We start from the raw sequence: 23,815 nt of genomic DNA on the forward strand, positions 1-23,815 counted from the left end.
TGCACGCTTTATAACGTTTTGGTACTTAACAATGAGAAAAAAAAACAATCAAAATATACCTTTTTTGTAATGTTGCTCTGCTTATATATATAGAGTAATATTCAAGCGTTTTTGTGTTTGGGTACCAAAGAAGCTCAGAAAAACTCATTATGCACGTCTCTCATAATGTCTTTTCGTTTACCCATATAGAGTGGTTTGCATGCATTTTGACGTTTAATACCTAACGTGCTCAAACACACTTACAATACACGTTTTTGGAAACTTTTTTATTTTTTTTGCTTCTTCAGATCAGTTGCTTTATATGCATTTTGGCGTTTTGTTAATTAATAAAGTGAAAAACACCCAAAACGCACGATTTTGGTAATGTTCTGTATCTCCCTATAGTTTTTTTTTCACACGTTTTAGTGTTTTGGTACCTAAGCTCAGAAATACTCATTATACAAGTTTCTGCTAATATCATTTCGTTTCCCAATATAGGCGTTTTTCTATGTAAGTAGTAGAAAAAAAAAAAAACTCAATTCACGATTTCGGTAATGTTATTCCGTTTGACCATAAAGGGTGTTTTGCATGCGTTTGAGTATTTTGGTATGGAAGAAGCTTAAAAACATAAAAGCTACGTTTTTGTTATTCATGATTACTATTCCCATATAGGGTGCTTTCCATGCTTTGTAACGTTTTCGTGCCTAATATTTTCAAAAACACTCATGGGACACGTTTCTGGTTTTCATTACCTCATATAGAGAGCTTTTGATGCATTTTGGAGTTTTGATTATTGACAATGTGAAATACTCTCAAAATGCACGTTTTTCGTAATGTTCTGTTTCTCTATATTAAATTATATTCACGCGTTTTAGCTTTTTGGTATCTAAGAATCTAAAAAGAAGCACTCATAAAGCACGTTTCTGATAATATCGTTTTGTTTCATCATAGAGGGTATTTTTCATGCATTTGGACGTTTGTGTTCCTAAGAAGTTAAAAATACTCAAAGTACACATTTTTGGAAATGTTATTCTGTTTCTCCATTAGAATGTTTTGCATGCGTTTTAGTATTTTGGTACGTAAGAAAGTCTAAACATTCCAAAGAAACGTTTTTGGTAATGTTTTGTTACCATATAGGGTGGTTTCCATGCTTTTTTAATGTTCTGGTGTCTAACACGCTCAAAACATTCAAACGACACATGTCATCTCGTTTTACCATATACAGCATGCATTTTGGCGTTTTAGTACCTAACGTAGTAAAAAAAAAAAAAAAGAAATCTCAAAATAAACGTTTTTTACTAAAGTTCTATTTCTTCAGATGGTGTGTTATTCATGCATTTTAGAGTTTTGGTACCTAAAAAATTTATATATATATATATATATATATATATATATATATATATATATATATATATATATATATATATATATATATATATATATATATATATATATATATATATATATATATATATATATATATATATATATATATATATATATATATATATATATATATATATATATATATATATATATATATATATATATATATATATATATATATATATATATATATATATATATATATATATATATATATATATATATATCATAATACACGTTTCTCGTAATATTTTTTTTTCGTTTCCCCCTATAAGGTGCTTTGTATATACTTTTGCGTTTTGGTATCTAACAATGTAAAATGCGCTCAAAACAAACGTTTTAGGTAATTTTCTGTTTCTCAATATAAAGTGCTATTTACGCGTTTTAGCCTTTTGGTACTTTAGAAGCTCAAGAACACTAATAATAAACATTTCTTTTAATATCATTTAATTTCCGAAATAGATAATTTTTCATGCAATTTAGCATTTTTGTATGTAACAAGCTGAGAACACTGAAAATATACGTTTTTTGGAGCCACAAATGTCCCCAGGGCGGACTGCTCTTCTGATAATGACCCTGAGTATCTTGACACCCCCCTCAACTTTTTCTTCATTAACTTCTGCAAAATTTGCGGTCTTAGATCTAATTTTCAATCAGTACAACACCACCTCTCCTCTTCTAAAACTCATCTTCTTTTCCTCACTGAAAATCAGGTATCTGAGGCAAGTGACAGTAGGCCCTTTTTCTGTTCCCACTTACTTTCTCTATCCTCATTTTCAATTCAAAGATGGATGTTGCGTTTATGTGCGAAACGACATAACCTGCTCTCGTGCCCACGCTCTTGAATCTTATGAGTTTTCCACCATCTGGCTACGACTTCAGAGTCACTCTCAAACTAAATTCAGCTGTGCTGTATAAATCTCACCAAACTCCTCTGACTACAAGAAATTTTTCGACTACTTAACTTCCAAAGTGAAGAATATTCTGACTCTCTTCCCTTTCGCAGAGATCTCCATTCTTGGAGACATCAATGTTCACCACCAGCTTTGGCTTTCCTCTCCCTTCACTGACCATTCTGGTGAACTAGCCTTCAATTTGCTATCCTCCACGACCTAGAGCAATTGGTGCAACACCCTACTAGTATTCCTGCAGTTTTGGAGATACGCCTAACATTCTTGACCTTTTCCTCACCTCTAATCCTTCTCCATATGCTGTCACCCTCTCTTCTCCGTTGGGCTCATCCGATCACAATCTCATATCTGTATCTTGTCCTATCGCTCCAATCTCTCCTCAAGATCCCCCTAAGCGAAGGTGCCTCTGGCGTTTTGCCTCTGCTAGTTGGGGAACCTGAGGAGGTATTTTGCTGATTTTCCTTGGAATGACTACTGCTTCCGTGTCAGAGACCCATCTTTGTGTGCCGAGCGCATAACAGAGGTGATAGTGTCTGTCATGGAGGCATACTTTCCTCACTCTTTTTCTCGACCTAAACTTTCCAAACCTTGGTTTAACACAGCTTGTTCTCGTGCTATACATGATAGATAGGTAGCCCACAAAAGGTACTTAAGCCTTACATCACCAGAATCTCATGCACTTTATATTTCTGCCCGGAACCATGCCAAGTCTGTTCTCCAACTACCCAAAAATACTCCTTCATTAACAGAAAGTGTGAAAATCTTTCAAAATCTAACTCCCCTCGAGACTTCTGCCATCTAGCCCAAAATATCTCCAATAACTTTGCTTCTTCTTCTTTCCCTCCTTTATTTCAACCGGATGGCATCACTGCTATCACATCTATCTCTAAAGCTGAACTCTTCGCTCAAACCTTTGCTAAAAACTATACCTTGGACGATTCATGGCTAGTTCCTCCCTCTCCTCCATCCTCTGACTACTTCATGCTTCACATTGAAATTCTTCGCAAAGATGTTTTCCATGCTGGCCTAGACCCTTAGAAGGCCTATGGACCTGATGGGATCCCTCCTATTGTTCTCCGAAACTGTGCCTCCGTGCCTGCACCTTGCCTAGTCAAACTCTATCAGCTCTGTCTTTCAACATCTACCTTTCCTTCTTGCTGGAAATTTGCCTACATTCAGCCTGTTCTTAAAAAGGGTGACCGTTCTAATCCCTCAAAGTGCCGTCCTATTGTTTTAATTTCCTGCCTATCTAAAGTTTTTTTTAATCTATCCTCAACAGGAAGATTCTTAAACATCTATCACTTGACAACATTCTATCTGAACAGGAAGATTCTTAAACAACCTTCTATCTGATCGCCAGTATGGGTTCAGTCAAGGCCGCTCTACTGGTCATCTGGCTTTCTTTACTGAGTCTTGGTCATCCTCTTTTAGAGATTTTGGTGAAACTCTTGCTGTTGTCTTGGATATATGAAAAGCCTTTGATAGAATTTGACACAAAGCTTATATTTCCAAACTATCCTTCTACGGCTAAAACAGCTTCTATGAAGTTAGGTGTTCTGAGACATCTCTGCCAGTTTTTTTTTTTTTTTCCCAGCTGCTAGGGTGCTTTCTAAGCATTTTAGCTTTTTGTTGCCTAAAACACTAAAAAAGATACTTTTCTGGTAACGTTTCCTTTCCCCATATAAAGTGAAATCATTTTATATGGGGTATATATGTATTTTGGCGTTTTGGTACCTAACATTGTGAAAAATACCTAAATACACGCTTTTGGTAATGTTGATCAGTTTCTACATATGGATTGTTATTTACGTGTTTTAGGATATTAGTACCTGAGAAGGTCAAAAACAATAATACACGTTTCAGGTAATGTCGTTTTGTTTCACCATATAAACACACATTTTTGGTGATGTTATTCTGTTTCTCCACAATGGATGTTTAGTATGTATTTTAGCGATCTGATACATAAGAAGGTCAAAACCACTCAAAAGGCACTCTTTTCGTAATGTGCTTTTGTATTCCAATATAGAGTGCTTTCCATGCATTATAGCATTTTGATGCCTAACGAGCTCATAAACACTCTAAAGAAATGTTTATTGTAATGTCATTTCATTTCTCCATACAGAGTGCCTTAAATGCATTTTGTCCCTTTGGTACCTAACAATGTGAAAAAAGAATCATTCAAAATAAGCGTTTTTGATAATGTAGTTTTGTTTCACCATATAGGGTACTATTAACACACTTTAGAGTTTTGGTAGTTAAATAGCTCAAAAACACGTTTCTCGTAATGCCCTTTTGTTTTTCCATAAGGAGTGTTTTGCATCCATTTTGTCGTTTTCATACAAAACAACGTAAAGAATAAATAAATAAATAAAAAAGATATATTTGTCAATGCTGTTCTTTTCTAGTAAATAGAAAGTGCTATTCACGCGTTTTACCGTTTTGGTACCTAAAAAATTCAGAAACACTTGTAATACATGTTTCTTGTAATATCGTATCGTTTCCCATACAGTGTATTTTCCATGCATTTTGCCGTTTTTGTTGTAGGTAAGAATCTCAAAAAGACGTTTTTGGTAATGTTATTCTGTTTCGCAATAATTTTTATTTTTTTTTGGGGGGGCATTCGATTTAGCGTCTCAGTACGCAAAAAGGTCACAAACACTGAAAAGACACGTTTTTGGCAGTATTGTTTTGTATTCCGATATAATATAGATTCCATGTTTTTTTTAATAACAATAATAATGATAATGATAATAATAATAATAATAATAATAATAATAATAATAATAATAATAATAATAATAATAGTAATAATAATAATAATTATTATAATATTATTATTAATAACAACAACAATAATAATAATGATAATAAAACAATAATAATAATAATAATAATAATAATAATAATAATAATAATAATAAGGAAGAAGAAGAAGAAGAAGAAGAAGAAGAAGAAGAAGAAGAAGAAGAAGAAGAAGAAGAAGAAGAAGAAGAAGAAGAAGAAGAAGAAAAAAAAAAGAAGAAAAGAAAAGAATAAAAAACTATATTAAGAATAGTACCAATCATAATCATTATAAGATGTAGATGAAGAATAATAAAAATAATAATAGCTATGTTCTCTCTTTTTCACTGGAAGGAATTCAAAATACCTGATTTTCCATTTACTGTTAACGGAATAACATAATTACAATTACTATGTATGTATTTTCCTTACACAAGTCATCTCTACTTGCTGGAAGTGTGTAAGACGATAAGTTGTGCCAATGCGAAGCTAACTTACAAAAATAATAAATAATAAATAAATAAATAAATAAAGTAAATAAATAAAGCTCTAGTAAGTAAGTCAAATGCAGAAAACACTTTCATGCCTACCTAATTTTCTCTCTCTCTCTCTCTCTCTCTCTCTCTCTCTCTCTCTCTCTCTCTCTCTCTCTCTCTCTCTCTCTCTCTCTCTCTCTCTCTCTCTCTCTCTCTCTCTCTCTCTCTCTCTCTCTCTCTCGTCAAAACTCACCCTCATTACTGATTATGGAACCTCGAGACACACAGAGTACCGCACACTTCGGGAAAGCACTGCTCGCCACGAAGGCAGGAAGAAGGGTCATTCAAGCCTCATTCCATGAAATAACGGGCGCAATACATGTCACGATTCAGTGGGGGACAGTTCCTCCTGCAACCAGTTATAAGAAACAGTCGTTTCTCCTTATAATTAATTGTCATATTCTTGCATGCTTGTTATGTTATTATTATTATTATTATTATTATTATTATTATTATTATTATTATTATTATTATTATTATTATTATTATTATTATTATTATTATTATTATTACTATTATTATTATTATTATTATTATTATTATTATTATTATTATTATTATTATTATTATTATTATTATTATCGTTATTATTATTATTAGTAGTAGTAGTATTGTTGTTCTTGTTCCTCTTGTTATTATTATTAATATTATTATTATTATTATTATTATTATTATTATTATTATTATTATTATTATTATTATTATAGTTGTAATAACGATAATAATAATTTTAAATTACAATTTTAGTATAGTACCTTATCGGCATTATTATTGTCATTATCATCATTAATATGTGTGTGTGTGTGTGTGTGTGTGTGTGTGCTATTTGGTACGGAAGATTTAATAATCGTTTCATTGCAAGAATTGTGTTGTGTTTGCAGTTTTTTTTCTTTTTACTCATGTTGTTATTGTCATTTTAAGTTTGTTGTTGTTTTCTTCGTTAACTATGTTTTATCATTGATGATGACAATGTAGTTGTTAATGATGATGATGTTAATGATCTTTGTTGATACTATTATTGTTGTTGTTGTTGTTTTTGTTGTTGTTATTGATGTTGTTGTTGTTGTTGTTGTTGTTGTCGTCGTCGTTGTTGTTTTTGTTGTTGATGTTGTCGTTGCTGTTGGTTTATTGTTTTATTTCTTTTTTTGTTTTTTTGTTTTTAGTAAGAGTGACACTGGTCAAGGGCAATCAAAAGTTAAAAAAAGGCCCACTTGAGTGCCAGTTCCCAAACCGAGGTCAAAAAGAATCATCCAAAATTGGAGGATAGTGTCTTAAAGCTTACTTTGACAGAGTTCAAGTCATAGGAGGAAGGAAATACATAAGCAGGCAGAGAGTTTCAGTGATGAATGACTGAGAATACTGGTAATCTTGCATTAGAGAGATGGACAGAATAGGGGTGAGAGAAAGTATAAAGTTTTGAACAGCAAGGCCGTGGGAGGAGAGGAGGCATGCAGTCAGTAAGATCTTAATAGGAGTTAGCGTGAAAATAGCATTAGAAGATATCAAGAGTTGTAACATTGCAGCGATGAGAGAAGGGCTGAAGACAATCAGTTAGAGAAATTGATAGGACGAAAAACTTTTTATTTCACCCTGTCTAAAAGAGCGGTATGAGTGGAAAATATACATGGTTGGAACTTCTTGCATGGATTGATAATGGCCCTCTATATGTACATGGTCAGCAGCTTATGATAGTATATATATATATATATATATATATATATATATATATATATATATATATATATATATATATATATATATATATATATATATATATATATATATATATATATATATATATATATATATATAAAGTTCATTTTCTTTTCTTACATTATAACTATTATAATTATTACATGTATTATTGTTCATCACTTATTTATTAATTTATTTAGTTATTTATTTATTTGCTTACGGGACGTTACTCGTTTTTATTTTGTTTGTGGCTCTCAGTTGGCGTCTTCCCTTGCGCGCCCACTCAGTCACAGCTTGACACCTGCCCACATCCCCTCCCCGTGGGCCAGTTAGTCACGTGGCTCTCTAAGCTTCTGTACCATTATTAATATATATACAGTAGCTGTTCTACTTGTGTTTTCGTTCACTCCTGGGAACACATGGACAATACTACGCCCAAAAACAAGTTGTGGGGGGGATAAGAAAAACTGGCGGGGACGACTCTGAATTCCTAACTTCATATAAGCTGTTTTAGCTAGAGATGAGATGTGAAGTTTCCAGCTTAGATTATTAATGAAAGACAGACAGAGGAAGTTCAATGTAGCAGCAGGGGACAGCTGAGTGTCAATAAAAAAGAGGGGATAGTTATCTGGAACGCTCTATTAAGTTGATATATGAAGGAATTGAGTTTTTGAGGCATTACTCTACCCCAAACAGAAATTTTAAAGAAATTAGAAGTCTGGCGTAGTGTGGCCTCCCGATGTGAGCTGTTTAGCTTCTAAAGGGTTGGACGTCTAGGAAAAGACGTAGGAAAGTGCATAGTGGTATCAGCGTAGAAGTGGATAGGACAAGAATTTTGTCTTAGATCATTAATGAATAATAGGAACACCACTGTTAATACGTAGACTTAGGAGAAGAATAGTCTCCGCCTACAACAGCAACAATAAAACGGACAGAAAGGACATTTGAGGTGAAATTACAGAGAAAAGGATAGAAGGTAAGTAGGTAGGAAGGTAGTTTGGAAATTAAAGATCGTGCCATATTCTGTCAAAACCTTTTTGATATTTCTTAGGCAACAGCGAAAGTTTCACAAAATCCTTAAAAGAAGATGACCAAGACTCAGTAAGGATGGCCAGTAGAGCGGCCATGACTGAACCCATACTGGCGATCACATGTATGGTCGTGAAATGATAGATGTTTAAGAATCTTCCTATTCAGGATATATTCAATACTTCAGAGGGGCAGGAAATTAAAGCAATAGTGCAGTAGTTTAAGAGTTTAGAGCAGACACCTTTTTTACACTCTATTCTCGAACGTTAAAGACAACAGGCTCGCATGCAAAACACCGCTTAAGGGGAGCGCCCACCTCCAATTGCATTGAAATTGTTTTTTTTCACTTTTTTTTTTGGGGGGGGGCTTAAATTCATCCCACATGAAAGGGGAAATGTTTGGTATACAATAATCACGGATCTGACAAGTTTAGGCTTAGGTAGAGAGCGGTTTCCCCCGCCCCCCCCCCCATTTTCGCCGTTCTGTGGTAGCGTCTCGATGGCCGCGCGCGACAAGCTGCCATAGAGAGAATTGCTTATTTCTCTATCAATGGCTTTCAATTTGTTCTTCTCTACAGCAAAACCTATGCTGGAAAGAAAAAAGGAAAAATATATATCCCTTTCCGATGATGCAACTACTTCCATGATACCCCAGGGGTGAGACTATCTAGTCGGTAAAGGCCAAAAATATATAAATAAATAAATAAATAAATATTCAACAATACTTTTATGTTTCACTTACATCACTAACCTGATCAAATAAAATCAAAGTACAGGGAAGGGTATAAAAAGGCGATAAAAGCTATAGGCACCACATGCTGAGCCTTGCAATGTTTCAGCATTGCATAGAAAGCCTCTAATAGCAATGATTTACAAATATAACAATATATAAATGATATCCCTATAAATCCTGCTCTCTCTTTGACTCAGCAAGAGAGAAAATGAGGAAGTTTTAGGGGTAGCTAGCCTCGTTTCTACTGATTTTTAGGCATCTTATTGAAAGTTGATCTATTTTTGCCTCTCCTGAAAAAACATGCTTTTTTGAGGTTTTCCTGTAATGACTGGATTATTTATTGTCCTATAGTCACCATTTTTGTCATGTGAGTAGACGGGACTGTGACACACGATCGGTAAGAAGAAATTTTCATTTTTCAAGTAGGTTTTTTTCTTGTGATTTTTATTATGAACAAGAAAATTTCCTCTATGTTTGACTAATGTTTTGATTACTTTATAATATAGATTTGGACAAAACCTTCTTACTGAACCTGCATAATCTTTCTAGCTGCTACCATGCACGATTTCAATGTGATCCATCAACTCTAAAATTTTTTATCCAATTTTTTTAACAACTTTGAAAAGAATTCACTGCGCATGCGCAGTTCGTTATAGATTAATAAAAATTTAAACGAAATTTTTTTATTATATTATATACAAAAAAAAAAAAAAAATAGAACATCCAAAATGTGTATTTTGAGTGTTTTTGAGCGTGTTAGATACCAAAACATCAAAATGCATTCTTAGCACCCTATATTGGGTAAAGAAACAAAATACCAGAAACGTGTCATTTGCGTGTTATTGAGCATATTACGCACAAAAACTATAAAAATAAATAAATAAATAAATAAACATGGAAAAAAAAACTATTGAAGAAAGTTAAACAATATTACAAAAATCGTGTCACTTTAATGTTTCTGAGTTTCTAACAAACCAAATCTCTAAAATGCATATGAAACACCCTTTATGAAGCAACAGATCAACAATACCAAAAACGTGTGTTTTGAGCATTTTGCAGTTTATAAGGTAATAAAACAAAGTGGTCATTATTTAGAAATTAAATGATATTATGACAAACGTGTCTTATGAATGTTTTTAGATTCTTAAGTGCTTAATGCTAAAACAAATTAATATAACTTTATATTGAAAAACAGAACATCATTAACAAAAACGTGTATTTTGAGTCTTATTCACCATATTAGGTGCCAAAACGCTAAAATATATAAAATGACAATATATGAAGAAACAACTACATTACTAAAATCCTGTATTATGACTTTTTAAATTTGTGAGGTACCAAAACGTGAAACTGCATACAAAGTACACTATATTGGAAAATAAAACAACATTACCAAAAACGGAGCTTTTGACTGTTTTCAATTTACGTACTAAAACACTAGAACGCATGCAAATCACCTTTCATGTAGAAACATAAATTATTTGAAAATAGTGTCTTTTGAGTATTTTTTAGCTTTTTAGGTTCCAAAATGTCAAAATGCATACAAAGCACCTTATGTGGGACAATGCTATAACATTATCAGAAATGTGTCATTTGCGCGTTTTTTTAGTATATTAGGAACCAAAACGTTGGAAAGCATGGAAAAAAAATCTTATAAAGGAAAAAAAAAGTGGTATTACCAAAATCGTGTCTTATTAGTGATTTTTTTCAGTTTCTAATCTACCCAAACTCTAAAAAGTATACAAAACACCTTTTCTGGAGCAAGAGAACAACATTACCAAAAAGTGTGTTTTGAGCACTATTTTTTTTTTTAGTTTAATAGGTACCAAAACTCTAAAACACATTAAAAGTAGCCAATATAGGGAAAATAAAATATACCACCACAAACATGCCTTATGAGTGTTTAAAGATTCTGAGGGGCTGAAGCGCCAAAACATATTAATATTATTAATTTTAATTAATATTAATTATTAGGAATATTGAGAAAAGAACATCATCACCAAAAACGTGTATTATAAGTGTGATTCACCATATAGGGTACCAAAATATCAAAATACATACAAAGAACTCTATGTAAAGAAACAGAAAAACTTCAAAAACATATTTTTTTTTTTTTGCAGTATGCTAGGTACCAAAATGCCAAAACACATGGAAATTAACCAATATAGGAAAACGAAACGATAAAAATCACAAACATGTGTTATGAGAGTTTTAGATGTTCTTAGGTATCAGAATGCTGAAACACGTGAATAGTACTCTATATTCAGAAACAACAACATTACAGAAAAAAAAAAAAATGTGTATTGTGAGTCTTTCTCACCCCGTTAGACATCAAAACGCCAAAATGCATACAAAAAAAAAAATTTATTTGGAAAAAGATAGCATATTATTATATTGGAAAACAAGACAACATTGTAAAAAACGTGGTTTCTGAATTTTCTTCAGCTTTTACGTAGCAAAATGCTAAAAGGCATGAAGAATACCCCTCATGGAGAAACAGAATAGCTTCACAAATAAACTGTTTATTGAGTGTTATTGAGCTTCTTATGTACCAAAACATATTACTAAAAGTGTGTATTATGAGTCTCATTGACTATTTTATGTACAAAAACGCCAAAATGTATACAAAAAACATTTTCTGGAGAAACAGATAATTTCCAATAATGTATGTTTTAAGTGATTTATAGTTTGTTAGGTCCAAGAACGCAAAAACTCATGTAAAGTAACCAACATAATAAAACGAAACGATACATTTAAAGCACCTTATATGGGGCGATGAAACGACATTACCAAAAGTGTGTCATTTCCCTGTTTTAAGCATATTGGGCATCAAAAAGCTAAAAAGCATGGAAAACACCTGATATGGTAAAACTAACATCATTATGATAATCGTATCTTTTGAGTGCTTTTGAGCTTCTTACATACTAGAACTCTAAAATGCATGAAAACTCCCTTTCCGGAGGGACAGAACAATATTGCCAAAAATGAGTGTTTTAAATATTTTTCAATTCATTATATACCAAAACACCTCAACATTTGTAAATTAAGCCGTTATGAGGAAACTAAACGGTGTTTCCACAAGCATGTTTTATGAGGGTTCTTCATGAGGTTCTTAGGTGCTGAGATGCTAAAACAAATAAGTATTACTCTATATTGGAAAGCAAATCATTATTACTAAAAGCGTGTATTTTGAATGTCATTGACTATTTTAGGTACAAAAACGCCAAAATGTATACAAAAAACATTTTCTGGAGAAACAGATAATTTTCAATAATGTATGTTTTAAGTGTTTTATAGTTTGTTAGGTCCCAGAACGCAAAAACTCATATAAAGTAACCACCATAATAAAACGAAACGATATAATCATAAACGGGCGTTATGAGTGTTTTTTTGTTTTTCTTAGGTACCAGGTAAACACGTAAATAATATTGAGGAAAAGTACAAGATTACCAAAAACGGGTATTATGAGACTTATTCACCATTTTAACTATCAAAACGCCAAAAGGCATATAAAGATACTTATATGAAAAAAAAAAACACAACTATATTACTAAAATCTGTATTATAAATGTTTTTGAACTTCTTAGATATCAAAATGCCAAAGTCCATGCAAAGCACACCATACTGGAAAAGAAAACAACATTACCCAAAAACTTTTCTTGTGAGTGTTTTTCAATACGCTAAAACAGATGGAAAGTATTCTTAATGGAGAAAGAGAAGAACTTCATAAAACAAGAGTATTTTGAGCTTGTTACTTACCAGAATATTAAAATGCATTTAAAGAAACCTATATAAAGAAACAAAATAGCATTACCTCCCCCACCAAAAAGAAAAAAAAATAAATAAAATTAACTTATTAGGTACCAAAAACGTGTGTTTTGACAGTTTTTCAGTCTATTAGGAAGCATATTGGTTAAACACATGCAAATCAACTAATAAGGGAAAACTAAATAATATTACCACAAACGTCTCTTATGAATGTTTTTAATGTTCATAGGTGGGGAAACGCTAAAACAAATTAATGTTACTCTACACTGAGAAACAGAACATCACTACCTAAAACGACAGTCATGAGTCTGTTTCACCATGTTGGGTAACAAAACGCTAAAATTCATAAAAAGAAAGCAGAACATTTCATAAAGCGTGTGTTTTAAGCGTTTTACTGTTTGATTGTAACAAAAAGCCAAGACACATGAAAAGTAGCCAGCATAGGAAAACGAAAACATAATCAAAAACGTGAATTATGAGTGTTTTTAATGTTCTAAGCTATCAGAACGTTAAAACACGTAAATAGTACTCTATATTGGAAGAGAACATAACAAAAAAGGTGTATTATGAGCCTTATACACCATGTTAGGTACCGAAACGCCAAAATGCTTACCAAGAAAATCCATATGAAAAACCACAACCACAATATCAAACACCTGTATTATATATATATATATATATATATATATATATATATATATATATATATATATATATATATATATATATATATATATATATATATATATATATATATATATATATATATATATATATATATATATATTTTTTTTTTTTTTTTTTTTTTTTTTTTTTTTTTTTTTTTTCCCTACTTTTGAGGTACCAAAATGGCAAAGTGCATAGAAAGCACACTATATTAGGAAGAAAAAAAATACAAAAAAAAAAGTGGCTTTTGAGTGTTTTTATCTTCTTACGTTCCAAAACGGTAAAAAGCATGCAAAACACAATTTATGGAGAAACAACAATTTCATTAAAAAGTTGATTTTGAGTGTTTTTGAGCATGTTATTAACCAAAACGCCTAGATGAATACAGAGAAACCTATATGAAGAAACAGAACAACATTATCAAATTTTTTTTTTTTAACCTGTTGGATAGCAAAAAGACCAAACTGCATTTATAGCAAACTATATTGGAAAACAAAATAGCATTACCAAAAATGTTTCTTTTCAGAGTTTTCCAGCTTCTTACGTACCAAATGGCTAAAATGCATGCAAAACACCCTTAAAGAAGAAAGTTTTTTTTTTTTTTAGTTTGTTAGCAAAACGCCTAAATGCATGCAAAGCACCTTATATAGGATAATGAAACGACATTACCAAAAACGGGTGATTTGCGTTTTTTTTTTTTTCAGGATATCAGACACCAAAGCACACACACACACAAACCAAAAAAAAAATTAAATAAATAAAGATATAAAAAAAAATATATTGAAAAACGAAACAATATTATTAAAATTATATCTTTTCAGTGTTTTTAAGCTTGTTACGTACCAAAACTCTGAAATGCATTCAAATTAATCTTTCTGGAGGAGCATAACAACATTATCAAAAACGTGTGTTTTGAGTATTTCTGAGTTCACTTATATACTAAAATTCCTATACAAATGCAATGATGGGAAACGAAAAGATATTACCACAAACCTGTCTTATGAGTGATTTTAAGGTTCTTAGATGCTAAAACGTTGAAACAAATTAATAGATATTACACAATATTATGAAATAGAACATAGTCATCAAAAACGTTTGTTATGAGTGTGATTCACCATTTATGGTACCAGAATGATAAAAATGGATACAAACAACCCTTTCTAGAGAAACAGAACAACATTTCCAAAAACCTGTGTTTTAATCCAAATCTTGATGTTGTTTTTATGTGCGCAATGACTTAAACTGCTCTCGCGCCCACGCTATCGAATCTTCAGAGTTTTATACTGTCTGGCTACTACTACAGAGTCACTCTCAAACTAAATTTATCTGTGCTGTATTCCTCTCACCTATCTCCTCTGACAATAAGAAAATTCTTTGCCTGCTCTATTTTCAAAGTGGAGCACATTATTTCTTCCCTTTTGCAGAGATCACCATTATTTGAGTCTTCAGTGTTAACTTCAGCTTTGGCTTTCCTCTCACTTCACTGACCATCCTGGTGATGGTCAGTGCTCCATGCTCCATGACCTAGTGTAATTGGTGCAACATCCTACCTGTATTCCTCGCCGTCCTCGAGATACGCCAGGTATTCTTGACATTTTCATTACCTCTAATCCTTCTGCTTATGCTGTTACCATCTCTTCTCAATTGGGCTCCTCCGATCACAATCTCATATCTGTATCTTGTCCTGTCGCTCCAATCCTTCTTTTGGATCACCCTAAGCGGAGGTGCCTCTGGCGTTTTACCTCTGTTAGTTGGAAGGACCTGAGGAGGTATTTTGCTGATTTTTCTTGGAAGGACTACTGCATCCGTGTCAGAGACCCGTATCTGTGTGCTGAGTGCATAACAAAGGAGATAGTGTCTGGCATAGAGGCAGGCATACATTCCTCACTCTTTTTCTCGACCTAAACCCTCCATCCTTTGTTTAACACAGCCTGTTGTCATGCTGTATATAATTGAAAGGTGGCCCACAAAAAAGTACTTAAGCCTTCCAACACCATACTCTCATGTACTTTATATGTCTCCCCGGAACCATGCCAAGTCTGTTCTCTAAGTAGCCAAAACTTCCTTCATTAAAAAAAAGTGTCAAAATCTTTCAAGATCTAACTCCCCTCGTGACTTCTGGCATCTATCCAAAAACATCTCCAATAACTTTGCTTCTTTTTATTATCTCCTTTATTTCAAACAGATGGCACCATTGCTATCACATCTATTTCTAAAACTGAACTCTTCGCTCAAACCTTTGCTATCCTGCCTCTCCTCCACCCTCTGACTACTTCTTTCACCCTATTAAAATTCTTCGTAATGAAGTTTTCCATGCCCTCGTTGGCCTAAAACCTCGGAAGGCTTATGAACATGATGGGGTCCCTCTTCTTCTACGAAACTGTGTCTCTTTGCTGGCACCTTGCCTAGTGAAACTCTTTCAACTCTGCCTCTCAATATCTACCTTTCCATCTTGCTGGAAGTTTACCTACATTCAGCCTTTTCCTAAAAAATGGTGGACATTCTAATCCCTCAAACTACCGTCCTATTGCTTTAAATTACTACCTATCTAAAGTTTTTAAATCTACCTTCAACAGGAAGATTATTAAACATATATCACTTGACAAACTTCTATCTATTCGCCAGTTTGGGTTCCGTCAAGGCCGCTCTACTGGTGATCTGGCTTTCCTTATTGAATCTCGGTCATCCTCTTTGAGAGATTTTGGTAAAACTTTTGCTGTTGCCTTATACATATTATTTTCTTTTTTTAATAGAGTCTGGCCTAAAACTTTGATTTTCAAACTACCCACCTACAGCTTCTATTCTTCTCTCTGTATCTTAATCACAAGTTTCCTTTCTGACCTTTCTATTGCTCCTGTGGTAGATGGTCACTGTTCCTCTAAATCTATTAACAGAGGTGTTCCTAAGTGTACTGTCCTGTCACCCACTGTCATCCCATTACTCATTAACGATCTTCTAAACCAAACATATTATCTTATCCAATCCAACGCTGATGATACCACCCTGTATTTTTCCACTTCTTTCTATAGACGTTCAGCCCTTCCGGAAGTAAAACGTTCACGCAAGGATGCCTAACTTTCGATCTCTCTAAAATTTCTGATAAATTGTTTGCATTAATTGCTTAATGGCTTAAAAACTCAATTCCTCCAACAATCAACTCAACACAACCTTCCAGACAACTACCCTTTTCTTGTATAAAGATAATCAATTGTTCATCTCTTCTACACTGAACATCTGTTTTTTTTTTTTCTTTTATAACCTAAACTAGAAACTTCAAAACTCATCTCCAGCTAAAAACGTTTCTTTGATGTTAGGTGTTCTGAGACTTCTACGACAATTTTTCTCATCCCCCCAGCTGCTAAGCCTATACAAGGTCCTTATCCGTCCATGCATGGAATATGCTTCACATGTTTGGGGGATTCCACTCATACGGCTATTTTAGACAGAGTGGAATCAAAAGATTTTCGTATCATCAACTCTCATCTAACTGACTGGCATCAGCTTCTTTCTCACCGACACAATGTTAAATCTTTAGCTACGCTCTACCGCTATTTTCATGCTAACTGCTCTTCTGATCTTGCTAACTACATGCCTCCTCTCTGCCTGCGGCCTCTCTGCACAAGACTTTCTTCTTTCTCTCACCCCTATTCTGTCCACCTCTCTAATGCAAGAGTTAACCAGTATTCTCAATCATTAATTCCTTTCTCTGGTAAAGTTTGGAACTCCATGCCTGATTATGTGTTTCCACCTTCCTATAAATTGAATTCCTTCAAGACACTTATCATTTAAGACACTTATGCATTTTTGACTGCTGCTTCGGAACCTGTTCAGGGACCATTGTCTCAGTGGGTTATCTATTTATTTTTTTTTATTTATTTTGTATTTATTTTTTTGTTGGTGGGGGATTTTTGTTGCCCTTGGCCTGTGTCCCTACATAAAAACGTGTTTTTAAGTTTCTTAGCAACCAAAATGCAAAAAAAAAAAAAAAAAACACGTACAAAGTAGCCTATATAAAGAAACGAAAACACATCCATCACAAACTTGTAATATGAGTGTTTTTGATGTCCTAAGGTATCAGAAAGCTAAAACACGTTAATAGTTAACATTATACTGAGAAACAGACCAACATTACCAAAAACGGTTTACTATGAGTCTTATTCATCATTTTTAGTACCAAAACGCTAAAATGCATATAAAGAGACCTAAATTTTTGATGTTCTTAGGTATCAGAAGCACATGAATAGCTCTATACTGAGGAAGAAAACAACAATAATTACTATCTTAGGTACCAAAAAGCTAAAATGCATAAAAAAAACTCTATGAAGAAACAGAACTATATTACTAAAATACCTGTATTATAAATGATTTTTTTTTTATTTTTTATGTGCCAAAACGGCAAAGTGCATTCAAAGCAGACTATATTGAAAAAAGAAAACATTACCAAAAAGTTATTTTTGAGTGTTTTCATCTTTCTACGTACCAAAAACGCTAAAACGCATGCTAAACGTCCTTTTAAGAGAAACTGAACAACTTCACCAAAAAAGTGTATTTTTAGTTTATTTGCGCCTGTTAATTACCAAAATGACGAAATGCATGGAAAGCACCCAATATGGGGATATGAAATGACATTATCAGAAACGTGTCATTTGCGTTTTTTTAAGCATATTAGGCATAAAAACGCTAAAAAAACAAGGGAAAAAAAAAACCTGTATTGGAAAACTAAAACAATGTTAACAAAATTGTGTCTTTTACTTTTTTTAAGCTTTTTATGTACCAAAACTCTAAAATACATGGAACATTACCCAAAACGTGTCTTCAATGTTTTTTTTTTCAGTTTCTTAGGTACTAAAACGGCAAAACACATACAAATTAGAAAATATAACGAAACTAAACCACACACGTGTCTTATGAGTCTTTTTAAGATTCTTAGGTGCAGACACGCTAAAACATATGAATATTAATCTATGTTAGGTAACAGAATATCATTAACAAAAAACGTGTATTATGAGTATGATTCACCATATTAGTTACCAAAATGCAAAATACATACAAAGAACACATTCTGGAATAAGAGAATATTTCCAAAATTTTGTGTTTTAAGTGTTTTTTTTTTCAGTTTGTTTGGTACCAAAACGACAAAAGACGTGGAAATTAACCAATACAGGAAAACGAAACGATATAATCACAAAAGTGTATTATGTGTGTTTTTGAAGTTCCTAGGTATGAAAACGCTAAAACACTTGAATAATACTCTAAATTGAGAAAGAAAACACCATTACAAAAAACGGGTATTATGAGACTTTCACAATGTTAAGTACCAAAACACCAAAATACATACAAAGAAACCTCTATTTTTATTTTTATTTTTATTTATTTATTGTTTTTTTTTCATGTAGGAGAGACATTGGCCGAGGGCAACAAAAATCCAATAAAAAAAATAATAATAAAAAAAAAAAAAAAGCCCACTGAGATGCCAGTCCCAGAAAAGGGTCCAGAGCAGTAGTCAAAAACTGAAGGATAAGTGTCTTCAACCTCACCCTTAAAGGAATTCGTCAGAGGAAGATGGAAATGCAGAAGCAGGCAGGGAGTTCCAGAATTTACCAGAGAAAGGGATGCATGACTGAGAATGCTGATTAACTCTTGCATTAGAGAAATGGACAGAATTGGGTTGGGAGAAAGAACAATGTCTTGTGCAGTGAGGCCGCGGGAGGAGGGAAGGCACGCAGTTAGCAAGATCAGAAGAGCAGTTAGCATGAAAATACCGGTAGAAGATAGTTAGAGATGCAACATTGCAGCGATGAGAGAGAGGCTGAAGACAATCAGCTACAGAAGAGGAGGTAATGAGACGAAAAGCTTTTGATTCCACCCTGTCTAGAAGAGCAGTATCAGTGGAACCCTCCCACACATGTGAAGCATACTTCATACATGGACGGATAAGGCCCTTGTAAAGAGTTAACAGCAGGTAAGGGGGGTTAGAAAAACTGGCGAAGACGTCTCAGAACGCCTAACTTTATAGAAGCTGTTTTAGCTAGAGATGAGGTGTGAGGTTTCCACTTCAGATTATAAGTAAAGGACAGACCGAGGATGGTCAGTGTAGAAAAGGAGAACAGTTGAGTGTCATTGAGGAAGAGGGGATAGTTGTCTGGAAGGTTGTGTCAAGTTCATAAATGGAGGAACTGGGTTTTTGAGGCACGGAACAATACCAAATTTGCTCTGCCCCAATCAGAAATTTTAGAAAGATCAGAAGTCAGGCGTTCTGTGGCTTCCCTGCATGAAATGTTTACTTCTGAAGTCTATGAAAAGACGTGGAAAAGTGCAGGGTGTTATCATCAGCGTAGAAGTGAATAGGACAAGAAGTTTGGTCTAGAAGGTCATTGATGAATAATAAGAAGAGAGTGGGTGACAGGAAAGTATCCTGAAGAACAGCACTGTTAATAGATTTAGAAGAACAGCTTTGTGCCCGACTCTTTCAAAAGGTTTTGACATATCCAAGGCAACAACAAAAGATTCTTGCTGTTGAGGATAGATTCAAAATCTTTAGATAGGCACGACGGTAGTCTGAGGAATTTGAACGGTCACTCTTTTTAGGAACAGGTTGAATGTAGACAAACTTCCAGCAAGAAGGAAAGGTAGATGTTGATAGACCGAGCTGAAAGAGTTTGAATAAGCAAGGTGCAATCACGGAGGCACAGTTTTGGAGAACAATAGGAGGGACCCCATCAGGTCCATAAGCCTTCAGAGCATTTAGGCCAGCATGGAAAGCATCATTGCGAAGAATTTTAATAGGTAGCATGAAGTAGTCAGAGGGTGGAGGAGAGGGAGGAACAAGCCTTGAATCGTCCAAGGTAGAGTTTTTAGCAAAGGTTTAAGCGAAGAGTTCAGCTTTAGAGATAGATGTGATAGCAGTGGTGCCATCTGGTTGAAATAAAGGAGGGAAAGAAGAAGAAGCAAAGTTATTGGAGATATTATTGGCTAGGTGCCAGAGGTCAGAAGGGGAGTTAGATCTTAAAAAAAAGATTTTGACACTTTCTGTTAATGAAGGAATTTTTGGCTAGTTGGAGAAAAGACTTTGCATGGTTCCGGGAAGAAATATAAAGTGCATGAAATTCTGGTGATGGAAGGCTTAAGTACCTTTGGTGGGCCACCTCTCTATCATATATAGCATATAAATAACACGAGAACAAGCTGTGTTAAACCAAGGTTTGCAAGGTTTAGGTCGAGAAAAAGAGGAAAGAATGTACGCCTCAATGCCAGACACTATCATCTCTGTTATGCGCTCGGCACAAAAAGACGGGTTTCTGACACGGAAGCAGTAGTCATTCCAAGGAAAATCAGCTAAATAGTCAGGTTCCCACAACTATCAGAGGCAAAACGACAGAGGCATATTCGCTTAGGTGGATCCTGAGAAGGGATTGGAGCGAGAGGACAAGATACAGATATGAGATTTTGATCGGAGGAGTCCAATGGAGAAGAAAGGGTGAGAACATAATCAGGATTAGAAGTCAGGAAAAGGTCAAGAATGTTAGGCGTATCTCCAAGATGGTCAGGAATACGAGTAGGGTGTTGCACCAATTGCTCTAGGTCGTGGAGGATAGCAAAGTTGAAGGGTAGTTCACCAGGATGGTCAGTGAAGGGAGAGGAAAGCCCAAGCTGGTGGTGAACATTGAAGTCTCCAAGAATGAAGATCGCTGCTAAAGGGAAGAGAGTCAGAATGTGCTCACTTTGGAAGTTTATCAAAGAATTTCTTATTGTCAGAGGAGTTAGGTGAGAGGTATACAGCACAGATCAATTTAGTTTGAGAGTGACTCTGTAGTCGTAGACAGATAGTGGAAAACTCGGAAGATTCAAGAGCGTGGGTACGAGAGCCGTTGCGCACATACACGCAACATCCGGCTTTGGATTGAAAATGAGGATAGGGAAAGTAGGAGGGAACAGAAAAGGGGCTACTGTCAGTTGCCTACGACACCTGATTTCAGTGAGTAAAAGAAGATGAGGTTTAAAAGAGAAAAGCTGGTGTTTTACAGATTGAAAATTAGATTAGTATGAAACCTAACTACATTACCAAAAACCTGTATCATGAATGTCTTGAACTTGTTAGGTACAAAACCGCCAAAATTCATGCAAAGCACACTATTTTGGAAAAGAATACATTATCAAAAACATGGTTTTTGATTGTTTTCAGCTACTTATATACCAAAACGATAAAATTCATGCAAAACACCCTTTATAGAGATTATCCTCATCAAAATAGTGTATTTTGAGAGTTTTTGAGCTTGTTAGGTATCAAATCTCCAAAAGTGTTGCAAAGCATCGTTTAAGGGTAATGAAACGACATTACGAGAAACGTGTCATTTGCTTGTTTATTTTATTTTATTTGTTTAACAAATTAGGCACCAAAATGCTAAAAAGTATGGAAAAAAGTCTATTTAGAAAACTAAACAACTTTAACAAATTGTGTCTTTTGAGCTTTTATTAGCTTCTTACATAAGAAATATTTAAAAATACATACAAAACACCTTGTCTGGAGGAACAGAACAGCATTACTAAAAACATGTGTTTTGGGTGTTTTTTTAGTTTATTAGGTACGAAAACACATGCAAATTATCTCAAACGTGTCATATGAGTGTTTTTTAAGGCTCTTAGATGTTGAAACGCTAAAATATATGAATATTAATCAAAATTGAGGAAGAGAACATCATTACTAAAAACTTGTACTTTGAATGTTATTCAACATATTAGGTCCTAAATCGCCAAAATGCATACAAAAACCATTTCTGAAAAAAAAAGTATTTCCAAAAATGTGTGTTTTAAGTGTTTTTCAGTTTGTTAAGTACCAAAACACCAAAACACTTGCAAAATATCAATATGGGAAAAATGAATTATATAATCACAAACATGTGTTGCGTGTGTTTTTTGATGTTCTAATGTATCAGAAAGCTAAAATACGTAAATAGTACTCTATATTAAGAAACAGAACAGTATTTTTCACCATGTTAGGTACCAAAACGTGAAAATCCATGCAAACAAAAAGAAAAAAAAAGAAAACAGAACTACATTACCAAAAAAACTATGATCAATGTTTTTTTTTTTATATTGTTAGATACCAAAACGCCAAAGTGCGTGAAAAGTACAATATATTGGAAAAGAAAACAACTTTACCAAAAACGTTTATTTTAAGTGTTTTCGGATTCTTACAAACCAAAACTCTAAAACGCATGCTAAACACCCTTTTTGGAGAAACAGAACAACTTTATCAAAAAGTATATTTTGAGTGTTTTGAGCTAGTTAATTATTAAAGCCCCAAATGCATGCATAGCATCCTATATGGGATAACGTAACAATATTACCAGAAACGTTTTATTTGCCTGTTTCTAAACATATTAGTCACCTAAACGCTAAAAAGCATGGAAAACACCCTAAAATGGACAATTAAACAATGTTATCAAAATTGTGTCTTTCCAGTGTTTATGAGCTTTTTAGGTACCAAAACTCTAATATGCATCCAAAACACCCATTTTCGAGGAACAGAAAAACATTACCAAAAAGGTGTGCTTTTGAGTTTATTAGGTACGCCAAAACACATGCAAATTAGCCAATATTGGGAAACTAAATGATATTGTCAAAGACGTGTCTTATGAGTGTTTTTGAGGTTCTTGGGTGTTAAAACACTACAAAATATGAATAATACTCAAAGTTGAGTAACAGAATATCATTAATAAAAATGTGTATTGTGAAAGTGATACACCATATTAGGTACAATATCTTAAAATTTTGGAGAAACAAAAAACGTTTGTTTTATTTTATTTTTTTTTCAAGTTTATAAGTACTAAAAGGCCAAAAAACATGCAAAGTAGCCAATATAGGGATACCAAAAGATATAATCGCAACCGTGTATTATGAGTGTTTTTGATTTTGTTAGATATCAGAACTCTAAAACACGTGAATAATACTCTTTACTGACAAACAAAACAACTTTATGAAAAAAAAAAAAAAAAACGTGTATTATGAGTCTTATTATTGTACGTTAGGTACAAAAACGATGAAATGCATAAAAAGAAACTTACTTTTTTGGAAATGTTCTGTTTCTCCAGAAAAGTTCTTTGTATACATTTTTGGCGTTTTTGTACTTAATATGGTGAATGAGCCTCATAACACACACTTTTAGTAATAACGTTTTCTTTCTCAATATAGATTAATATTTATTTGAGTTAGCGTCTCATCACCTAAAAACCGTAAAAAACTCTCCTAAGACGCGTGTGTGGAAATAGCGCTTAGTTTCCCCATAATGGCCGATTTGTAAATGTCTAGGCGTTTTGGAATATAATGAACTGA

This window comes from Scylla paramamosain, chromosome 1 (genome assembly GCF_035594125.1).
Source record: "Scylla paramamosain isolate STU-SP2022 chromosome 1, ASM3559412v1, whole genome shotgun sequence".
Taxonomy (NCBI): domain Eukaryota; kingdom Metazoa; phylum Arthropoda; class Malacostraca; order Decapoda; family Portunidae; genus Scylla; species Scylla paramamosain.